This window comes from Balaenoptera musculus, chromosome 17, assembly GCF_009873245.2.
Source record: "Balaenoptera musculus isolate JJ_BM4_2016_0621 chromosome 17, mBalMus1.pri.v3, whole genome shotgun sequence".
Taxonomy (NCBI): domain Eukaryota; kingdom Metazoa; phylum Chordata; class Mammalia; order Artiodactyla; family Balaenopteridae; genus Balaenoptera; species Balaenoptera musculus.
In genome coordinates, this window is record NC_045801.1 from 41,100,925 (window position 1) to 41,112,638 (window position 11,714).

The 11,714-nt window shown below is 39.7% G+C and overlaps 1 non-coding gene across 1 annotated transcript; it reads left to right on the plus strand.

Moving 5' to 3' along the window:
- Positions 1 to 10,709: 10,709 nt before the first annotated feature.
- Positions 10,710 to 10,838, plus strand: LOC118883902. The gene has a single exon (XR_005017131.1). It is a non-coding gene; the product is annotated as a small nucleolar RNA SNORA70 (small nucleolar RNA).
- The last annotated feature ends 876 nt before the right edge of the window (positions 10,839 to 11,714 follow it).

The window sequence follows — 11,714 nt, forward strand, 5'->3', positions numbered from 1 at the left end:
TAAAACTGCAGTCAGATGCAATTTCTCACCTGTCATATTGGCAAAACCCCCAAAATTTGACATCATACTTTGTTGGCAAGACTTTGGGGAACAGACACTCTCATAATTTGATGATGGGAATGTAAAATGGTATAACTCCTATGCAGGGGAATTTGGCAGTATCCAGCAAAATGTCATATGCATTTACCCTTTGACCCATCCATCCCACTTCTAGGAATCTCTCCCACAGAAACATTGGCAAAGATACAAAAAGACACAAGGCTATTCATCTCAGCATTATTTGAAATAGCTAAAAGCTGGAAATAACCCAAAGGTCCACCAATAGGGGTCTGGTGGAACTAACTATAGTATATCCACCCTAAGGGGTTCTAGGCAGCAGTAAAAAGAAATGAAGATTCTCCTTATAGACTATATATATAACATATATACACTACACGACTCTCAAACTTTCTCAATCCATAATCCCCTTAGTGTCTCAATAATTTTTCATGGTATCCCTAAGCCAAAAGAAATGCCTAGTAGTTTCAATTGTTAATGGACTTAAATCACCCACAAGTAATAACGGATGAGAGAGTGAAAGGAGGACCAGAGAGGATGATGCTGAAGAAGGAAAGGGAAGAGATGGTATCAAGAAGAGAGAGGTGAACAGTTTCTAGGGACACAGAAAGAGCAATAAAATAAAGAAAAGGGTCCCCTGTAATTGGCAAATAGTGAATTCAGTCAGGGTGAATTTAGTGCAGAAATGAGGGCAGAAGAAAAATATGGAGATGTGTATCTTTCATCAGAGGGAAATAACCAGAAGATGATCAGATGATGTCAATATGACAGAGGAGTGTGGGGAATAGCCAGAAAGCATGATTCCAAATAGAGGAAAGGACTTTACCAGCGGGTTAAAAGCCGTGGTTTAGAAGCACGGGTCTACAACACCTTATCCAAAATCCCTTGGGGCCAGATTCATTTCTGGATTCAGAATTTTTAAGATTTTAGAAAATTAATAATGGAACACATACAGTTAATACGTAATACCTGGGAAGCACTTCATAACGGAACACACTAATATTTCTGCAGACAAATGTATGAATATTAAGAGTAAACAGGATGAATAGATCCACATCAGTTCACATCTATTTTTGTCACCATATAAAATACAAAAAGCTTTCGGTTCTCAATGCGTTTGTTTATTTCAGAATCGCAAGTAAGGAATTGCGGGCTTGTAGCAGAGAAATGCTAAGAGCAGGTCTACAACAGGTTTCTTCTGAGCAGATGGTGAAAGGGACATTCACTACGAAGATAAGGATAGAGAATCAAGCAAAAGGAGGATCAGCCAGGAGGGCAAAATGGAAGAGGAGTAGAGGACTCTGCGTAGAGGCTTGGCACTGGGGGCAAGGATCAAGGTGCCAAGGAAATGGGGCTCAGCTGAACTGACGGTGGGCTTGAGTAGGTTAAGTCCCAAGAGATATCAGAAAGATAATGAGATTAAAAGACTGCATCTTAGGGCTTCCCTGGTGGCGCAGTGGTTGAGAATCTGCCTGCCAATGCAGGGGACACGGGTTCGAGCCCTGGTCCGGGAAGATCCCACATGCCGTAGAGCAGATGAGCCCGTGTGCCACAACTAATGAGCCTGCGCATCTGGAGCCTGTGCTCCGCAACAAGAGAGGCCGCAACGGTGAGAGGCCCGCGCACCGCGATGAAGAGTGGTCCCCGCTTGCCGCACCTGGAGAAAGCCCTCGCACAGAAACAAAGACCCAACAGAGCCAGAAATAAATAAATAAATAAAAAGTGAAATTCTTTTAAAAAAACTGCATCTTCGGGGACATCCCTGGTGGCGCAGTGGATAAGAATCCACCTGCCAACGCAGGGGACACAGGTTCAATCCCTGGTCCAGGATGCCACGGAGAAACTAATACCGTGCGCCACAACTACTGAGCTTGCGCTCTAGAGGCCGCGTGCCACAACTACTGAGCCCTCACGCCTAGAGCCTGTTGCTCTACAACAAGAGAAGCCCCCGCTCGACTAGAGAAAGCCTGTGTGCAGCAATGGCGACCCAATGCAGCCAAAAATAAATAAAATTAAGTCTTTTTAAAAAATAAAAGACTACATTCTTTGTTATTTTCCAAACGGAAAACTGCAGAGAGGCTCTTTTGGAGTCTTTTGAAGAGAAGTCTTACCAAAGAAGCTAAGGGGGTGGGGAAGGCTTTCAAAATGCACCCTCTCTGTGGAATCACAGCTTCTAGGGTTGACCAGGGTGCTTAAGGCTTTGGGTTTACAGTGCAGGACATCTCCTCAAGTGCTCAGGGAAGAGAAGGCCCGTGTATCTCACACACATCGTCCAGGGCATAGAGCTCTGCTATCCCTTTCCTGGGAACCTGTGAGGAAAAAAATTTCCCTGGGTTTCTTACCTTCCTCCCTAATGAAGGTCATTCCTGAAAACCAGCAGTTAATGCTTTTCATGTTCTTGGAACATCCTAGATAAAAGGCATGTCTTAAAGCAAACATGTAATTTTACATGCCTATGGAATGCCTTTTGTACCATGCATTCGAGGTTTAACAGTATGTGTAGAGATTATATTTGGCTTGTTCTAATAAAATTTAATACGTTCCCATCAGGCTGGAAAGACTCTTCAGCTTCAGCCAATGTTTTTCCTTAAAGACTCACGTGCAATGAACCCAGTGAAGGTAAGTCCCTGCCATGGAGACATGGTCAGGAGGGGAGGGGGAGACCACGCACAACAGAGGATTCATGCCAGGGTTTGAAGGCAGAACCAGACCCCAAGTACTGTCATTCCTGCATCGTGCACTTCAGCTGAGTGGGCAGGGATTACTAAACATCACATTAAACCATTCAGCTCCCTTTCACAAAAGTCACAGATGGAGTGAGGGAAACACCAGGTCTCGGTGCTGGCCAGGGTCCCAGGGGAAGGCAGTGGGTTTATGAACACCTGAGAGCAGGCGTGTGAGTTGGTGTTTAAACAGTTCCAACATATCATCAAGGGCCTCAGCCAAGTTAATGAGAACCAGAGCTCCAGACCAAAACGCTTATTTTGAAAATACCTATTTTTCAAAGATTTTGCATTTTAAATTAAACCATATGAGTAATTGTATCCTCACTTCATAGTCCATTCTGGAAAAGAAAATTCTTGTTCCCTAACTTGGGAAAGAACGTCATGATTTTGCAAAAGGGAAGTAAGCTCGTGGGGAGCGGGGTAGAAGTAGAGCCCTGGGTTGTCCACAGCTAAGCCCAAGCAGCTGTCAAGCAACTTTAACCAACAGGTAGGCAAAGGCCGCTGGGAAGAGTTTCCAGATCACTACCTTGCCCTCCCCCAGAAATCCAAATTCACCTTGCAGGCTGATTCTGCTTCCACCTTGCTTCTATAGGAGGTGAGAACTGGTCATAATCCAGTGAATTTAAGGCATTTGAAATTCATGTAATGAAAAGACCTCTGTAAAGGCCAGGCATTGTTTGATGGCCTTTAAATTGGACGAATTCATTTTGTTGGAATAGGGCGATATTTGTTCTTTCTATTTTTTCTTTATTTAATTTTTGTTTTGTCCTAGGAGTTATCTGACCTTTCTGGGGTTTTTTAAACTTCCAGGAGTTGTGTGTTGCTCTGAGCAGCTATTTTCAGAAAAACTGGTTAAAGTTTAACTGATGATAGGACCTCAGACTACAAGTTCCTAATTAGGTCCTAACAGACCTAATTTTATTGTTCCCTTTTCTTTGACTTGGTGACGTACCCAAAACTATTTAGTTCTAGAATAAATATTTCATCTTCAGAATCAACTAAGGAGCCATCGATAAAACTTGCTATTTCTACAAGAAGCATTCATTCCCCCCATTAAACCATTAAGTAAGTTGATGATGGGAGGATGCAAAGAGCACATGAGGAAACAGATAAATAGAGGGGTCAAATGGAGTCAAGCAGAGAGTTGCAAGTTCAAATCTTCCTTCTGCCACTGGATCCTGTGTGTAGTCATCTGCCAGCCTTGTGAATAGAAATTCATCTGTACAGAGCTTTGTCACTTACCAAACACTCTCGTGCAAACCTCATTTAATTTTCATTCATGAACCCCATTTTCATCCTAAGGAAACTGAGATGCAAAGAAGTTAATTTGACTCGACCGATGTCTCAGAATTAGAAAGTGGCAGAATTAGGACTCAAACCAAGCTCTGTTAAACTCCAAAGCCCCTTCTTTTAAGACTCAGATTTGCATTCATCTGTCGTTGGACATTTAGGTTGTTTCCATGTCCTGGCTATTGTAAATAGTGCTGCAATGAACATTGGGGTACATGTGTCCTTTCGAATTATGGTTTTCTCAGGGTATATGCCCAGTAGTGGGATTGCTGGGTCATATGGTAGTTCTATTTTTAGTTTTTTAAGGAACCTCCATACTGTTCTCCACAGTGGCTGTATCAATTTACATTCCCACCAACAGTGCAAGAGGGTTCCCTTTTCTCCACACCCTCTCCAGAATGGAAGATGTGGTACCTATACACAATGGAATATTATTCAGCCATAAAGAGGAACGAAATTGGGTCATTTGTAGAGATGTGGATGGACCTAGGGTCTGTCATACGGAGTGAAGTAAGCCAGAAAGAGAAAAACAAATATCATATATTAATATGTATAAGTGGAATCTAGAAAATTGGTACAGATGAACCTATTTGCAGGGCAGGACTAGAGACACAGACATAGAGAATGGACATATGGACACAGGGGAGGAAGGGGAGGGTGGGATGAATTGGGAGATTAGAATTGACGTATATACACTACCATGCATAAACTAGATAGCTAGCGGGAACATGCTGTAACGAACAGAAAGCTCAGCTCGGTGCTCTGTGACGACCTAGATGGGGGGGATTGGGGGAGGGGGTGGGAGGGAGGTCCAAAAGGGAGGGGATATATGTATACATATAGCTGATTCACTTCATTGTACAGCAGAAACTAACACAACAGTGTAAAGCAATTATACTCCAATTAAAAAAAATAAAAGACTCAGATTTGCAAAGTAAGAATTATGACAAACTAGACCCCAGGAACTTAGCATTAATTCATTGATTTGCATCCAGCTGTGATATGATAGAAGGAGCAAGGCATCTACTTCTAAATTCATACTCTTACAAGCGGTATGACCTGGCACTAGCCATTTGACCTGAGTTTCAGTTCCCTCAATTGAAAACTGAAACTAATAATTACACTTATCTCTTAGTCTTGTTGTCAAGGTTATATGAGAAAATGAATGAGGAAGCATCTATTGTACAGGACCTCAGTAGATGTTGATTGGTTAAGTTATTCAAAAAGAAATACAGCATAGTGTCTAAGTGCTTGGCCTCTGGCTCGTTCTATAGACTCAAATCCCAGCTCTACCACTTAGTGGCATCACCTTGAGCAAACTACTTTAGTTCTTGGAAAAGTGGAGATAATAATGGGGCTGTTGTGATAACCCCTGCAAGGTCTTAGAACAGTACCTGGCATATAGTATTATATGAATTTTTTATTAGAATTATTATTAATATGAGTGAAAGTAGTTGATTTCTTGAGCATGTTAAGTAGTTAGTTTTACTACCACATGTTTGGTGGAAAAGGAAGAACACAGGATTGCTACAGAAAATTTATATATGTTTTTTATTAACAGTGGGCATTATTATTTTTAAAGGAATGCCTCTCATGTTTCTCCTTTAATTTTATTTGGGTTTCAATTAACCTCTCTTTATTTTTATTTATTTATTTTTCCCACATATTGACTTATCTTTTCTCTTCTCTGCCAATTTAACTCCTCCCCATTCTACAAAGATCATCAGAAATCCCATTACTCTCACAATGTGTGTGTATACAAAAGCACGTGTAAATAAACACCCAGCTAATCTTAATATATTATACAGTTCACAAAGGACTTTCATATACAATACAGATTCTCATTCAATGCTCTTGACAGACTATGGGGTAGATATTGTTAGAACTTTCATTTTACATATAAGAAAATTCAGTCTTTGTACATCTGAGCAACTAGCCCAAGGACATACAGTTAAATTGACTACAGTTTTGCATTTTAGGGAAAATATTTTTTTCTTTTCACCTTTAGACCCTCTTCACCCATTTCTCCCACACGTACCCCACCGCACTCCTGTCCTGCATCTGGCAGCCAACAATCTGTTCTCTGTATCTATGAGCTTGGTTTTTACTTTTTGGTTTGTTTGTTTAGATTCCACATATTTTAGAGATCATACAGTATTTGTCTTTCTCTGTCTGACTTATTCCACATAGCATAATGCCCTCAAGGTCCATCCATGTTGTCACAAATGGCAATATTTCATTCTTTTTTATGGCTGAATAATATCCCATTGTATATATATATATACCACAATCTCTTTAACCATTCATCCATGGATGGACACTTAGATTGTTTTCATGTCTTGGCTATTGTAAATAATACTGCAGTAAACATGGAGGTGCATATATCTTTTCAAATTGGTGTTTTCATTTTCTTCAGATAACTACCCAGAAATGGAATTTCTAGATCATATGGTAGTCCCATGTTTAATGTTTTGAGGAACTTCTATATTGTTTTCCCTAGTGGGTGCACCAATTTATATTTCCACCAACAGTGTACAAGTGGTCTGTTTTCTCCACATCCTCACCAACACTTGTTATTTCTTTTCTTTTTGAAAATAACTATTCTAACAGGTGTGAGGTGATAGCTCATTGTGGTTTTGATTTGCATTTCCCTGGAGATTAATGATGTTGAGCATCTTTTCATGTACCTGTTGCCCATCCGTATGTCTTCTCTGGAAAAATATCTATTAAGATCTTCTGCCCATTTTTTAATCAGATTGTTTTGGGGGTTGGTTTTGTCCTGTTTGTGTTTTTTGGCTGTTGAACTGTATGAGTTCTTTATATATTTTTATAAAAGTTTATTTGACTTACAATATTATATTAGTTTCATGTATACAACATAGTGATTTTGATATTTTTATACAATGTGAAATGATCATCATATGAGTCTAGTTACCATCTGACATCATACAAAGTGTTACAATATTATTGACTATTTTCCCTACGCAGTACATTATATCCCCATGACTTATTTATTTTATAACTGGAAGTGTGTACCTCAGTCTCCTTCACCAATTTCACTTACCTTCACACCCCCTGACTTTTGTTATTTTTGTTCTTTTGTATTTTAGATTCCACATATAAGTGAAATCTATGGTATTTGTCTTTCTCTGTCTGACATTTCACTCAGCATAATACCCTCTAGGTCCATCCATGCTGTCACAAATAACAAGATTTCACTCTTTTACATGGCTGAGTAATTCCACTGTGTCTTATGTGTATGTGTTCATATATATCTTTCTTAACCATTTGTCTGTCGATGGACACTTAGGTAGCTTCCATACATATTTTTTGGATATTAGCCCCTTATCAGGTGTGCTTTGCAAATATTTTCTCCCCCATTTAGTAGGTTGCCTTTTCATTTTGTTGATGGTTTCCTTTGCTGTGCAGAACTTTTTAGTTTGATGTAGTCTCACTTGTTTTATTTTTGCTTTTGTTTCTTTCGTTTTTGGTGTCAGATTCAAAAAATCATTGCCAAGACCTATGCAGAGGAGATGACTATGTTTTCTTCTAGAAGTTTTATGGTTTCCAGTCTTATGTTCAAGTCTTTAATTCATTTTGAATTAATTTTTGTGTATGGTATAAAACAGGAGTCCAATTTCAATCTTTTGTATGTGGTTGTCCAGTTTTCCCAACATCATTTATTGAAGAGACTGCCCTTTCCCCATTGTATATTCTTAGCTCCTTTGTTGTAAATTAATTGATCATATATGTATGGGCTTATTTTTGAGTGCTCTATTCTGTTCCACTGATTTATGTGTCTGTTTTTATGCCAATTCCATACTGTTTTAATTATTATAGTTTTATAATATAATTTGAAGTCAGGAAGTGTGATGCCTCCAGTTTTGTTCTTCTTTCTCAAGATTGTTTTGGCTATCCGGGGTCTTTTGTGGTTCCATATAAACTTTAGGATTATTTGTTTTATTTCTGTGAAAAATGCCATTGGAATTTTGATAGGGATTGCATTGAATCTGTAGATTGCTTTGTAGAGTATAGACATTTTAACAGTATTGTTTCTTTCATTCCATGAGTACAGAATATCTTTCCATTTATTTGCATCTTCTTCTATTTCTTTCATTAATGTCTTGTAGTTTTCAATATACAGGCTTTCCACCTCCTTGGTTAAATTTATTCCCAGGTATTTTCTTTTTCTTGATTCAATTGTAAGTGGAATTGTTTTCTTAATTTCTCTTTTTGATAGTTCATTTGTAGTGTATAGAAATCCAAGAGTTTTGGGCTTCCCTGGTGGTGCAGTGGTTAAGAATCCACCTGCGAGTGCAGAGGACCTGGGTTCGAGCCCTGGGCCAGGAAGATCCCATATGCCACAGAGCAACTAAGCCTGTGCACCACAACTACTGAGCCTGTGCTCTAGAGCCCACAAGCCACAACTACTGAAGCCCATGTGCCACAACTACTGAAGCCCATGCACCTAGAGCCCGTGCTCCACAACAAGAGAAGGCACTGCAATGAGAAGCCTGTGCACTGCAACGAAGAGTAGCCCCCGCTCGCCACAACTAGAGAAAGCCTGCGCACAGCAATGAAGACCCAATGCAGCCAAAAATAAATAAATAAATAAATTTATTAAAAAAAAAAAAAAAAAGAAATCCAAGAGTTTTTTTGTGTATTGATTGTGCATCCTGAAACCTTACTGAATTTGTCTATTAGTCCTAACAGTTTTTTTCATGGAGTATTTAGATTTTTCTATATATTATACCAGATAACCTGCAGATGGTGACAGTTTTTCTTTCTCCTTTCCAATTTGGATGCCTTTTATTTCTTTTTCTCGCCTAAATTTCTCTGGTTACACCTTCCAATACTATGTTGAATAGAAGAGGTGAAAGTAGGCATCTGTGTTTTTTTCCTGTTCTTAGAGGAAAGCTTTCAGCTTTTCACCATTGAGTATGACATTAGTTATGGGCTTGTCATATATGGCCTGAATCATGTTGAGGCACGTATCCTCTATACCCATATTTGGTGAGAGTTTTTATCATAAATGGTGTTGAATTTTGTTAAATGCTTTTTCCACACATATCGAGATGATCATATGATTTTTATTCTTCATTTTGCTAATGTGATGTGTCACACTGACTGATTTGTGGATGTTGAACTATCCTTGCATCCCTGAAATAAATCCCACTTGATCATGGTGCATGATCTTTTCAATGTATTGTTGAATTATGTTTGCAAATATTTTGTTGAGAAGTTTTGCATCTATGTTCATCAGCGATATTGGCCTGTAATTTTCTTTTCTTGTGGTGTCCCTTTCTGGTTTTGGTATCAGGGTAATGCTGGCCTCATAAAATTAGTTTGGAAGCATTCCTTCCTCTTCAATGTTTTGAAAGAGTTTGAGAAAGATTGGTATTACTTCTTTGAATGTTTAGTAGAATTCACCAGTGAGGCCCTCTGGTACTGGACTTTTGTTTTGGGGAGGTTTTTGATTGTGATTCAATCTCTGTACTAGTAATTGGTCTGTTCGATTTTCTGTTTCCTTATGATTCAGTCTTGGTAGGTTGTATGTTTCTAGGAATGTATCCATTTCTTCTAGGTTGTCCAACTTGTTGGCATATAACTGTTCATTTTAATCTATAGTTTGTACTAAATGGCCCAAGCCAGAAACTTAATGGTTGGTAAAGGAGACATAAATATATAGTTATGACTCAGTGAGTGATAATAGTAGATCATTTATGAAACTGATCAAAGACATCAATCTGATTTTTTCTACACCACTTTTTGGACACATATTTTATTCCCAGCACCATGCTAGGACTGAAAATGCAAAGATGAATGAGGAAGGATTCCTGATTGTGAGAAACTTACCATCTATGGGAGAAACAGACATGAAAACAAATATCTCTAACACACATACTAAAACCTACATAGAGGTTAAGAGCAAAATGCTAAGCAAACATGACATCAAATGGTTTTATATTACTTAGTGATACAATTATGCATGGAAAGTATCACCTTCTTGCTATAAGACACAAAGCAAGACTATCCAAGATAATTACCAGTGAATGAGATAAACTTCTATGTAACTTATTTCCCAAATATCAAATATCCAAACAAATTATATGCCAATTGGCTTGGAGGGGCTAACTAATTTTAAAGCCCACACTAAATAAACAAATGTCCCCTAAATACTCATATAAAGGCATTGATTGGCCAAGGGTCCAGGAGTTTCAAGCTGTGATGACAAAGGCGTAGACTCAGGGTGGGCAAGGAAATAAAGGGGAGAGAACCCCAGTGAAGAAAATAGAGTTTCTTGCATGGCTAACAAAAGAGAGAGATGATTATAGCAACCAGACTGTAGGGATTCTGGCAAAATTATGGTGGTAGCGTGGCAGTAACCATATGTTTAAGAAATTAAAGACACCTCTAATTTCAAATATTTTAAATCATTACTCCCAGAAGTATATAAATATGTGCCAAACCTACATATTTTAATTTGGAGTTTGCAAAATATAGACAAAAGATTGTATTTCAATCTAGAAAATGATGTCCAAGGGGGGCATGTCAAGGCTAAGTTGGGCTAGTGGCTGGGAGAAAGTAGCCATGGAGTGCTGGGTTCAATCCAAGATTAGAAAAGGGAGCACCTATTTGCAGCCAATTAAGCTGACTGTGCTCTTTTCCTCCATGGAGGCCTGGTGTGCAATGGCTGCAAACTCCTAGGTAGTGTATGCAGCCTGTTGCCTGCATGGGTTGCCCTGAGGGACCTTGGAGACAGCCCTTTCCAGTGGACATTTATGTCTGGCATGCTGTCCCTAATCTAGGCTCCAGATTGGTATGCATGGTGCCTTTGAAAAGCCCCAGGGCACAGTGGCCAGGGTCCACATTGGCGAAGTCATAATGTCCATCTGCAGAACAAGCTGCAGAACAAGGAGCATGTGGTCAAGGCCAAGTTCAAGTTCCCTGGCCCCCAGAAGATCCACATCTCCAAGAAGTAGGGATTTGCTAAGTTTAATGTGGATGAATTTGGAAACATGGTGACAGAAAAGCAGCTCATCCCAGATGGCTGTGGGGTCAAATATACCCCTAATCATGGCCCCCTGGACACATGGCAGGCCCTGCACTCATGAGAGCCTTGTTCCCGCCTTACACCCACAAATAAATCCTACTTTCCTGTCAAAAAGAAAAGAAAAAGAAAAGGCAGCACCTAGCAGAGGCAGCAACAGATGATCCTTCCAAGTTTCCAAGAAACCAGCAAAGGAAAACCAGAGCCCAAAGGATCTCTGTCTTCAGGCACCTGGTATAGAACAGTTTAGGATACTTCTTTTAAGCAGTTTGCTTGCTGATGACCTCTATGTTTTCTGGTCATGCTGCATATGGTGGAAAATTTCTAAGAGAAATTTCCCAGAGGCATGGCCCCCAGACCCCCAAATCTGAAGTCAAAATGACTAATCCAGACAACTGCAAAGGCTACTCCACTTAAGAGAGAATTTGGGACTGGGAGGACAGCATGGGCAAGATCAGCAGGGAAGGGGCTGTGGAGACCACAAGGTATAAGTCTCTTGGGCCACTCTTCATGGTCCCTCAGAGCTCCCCTTGACCTCTGCTTAGTACATATGGCCTTCTGCCCTGAAAATCACCTGGTGCACAACTTAA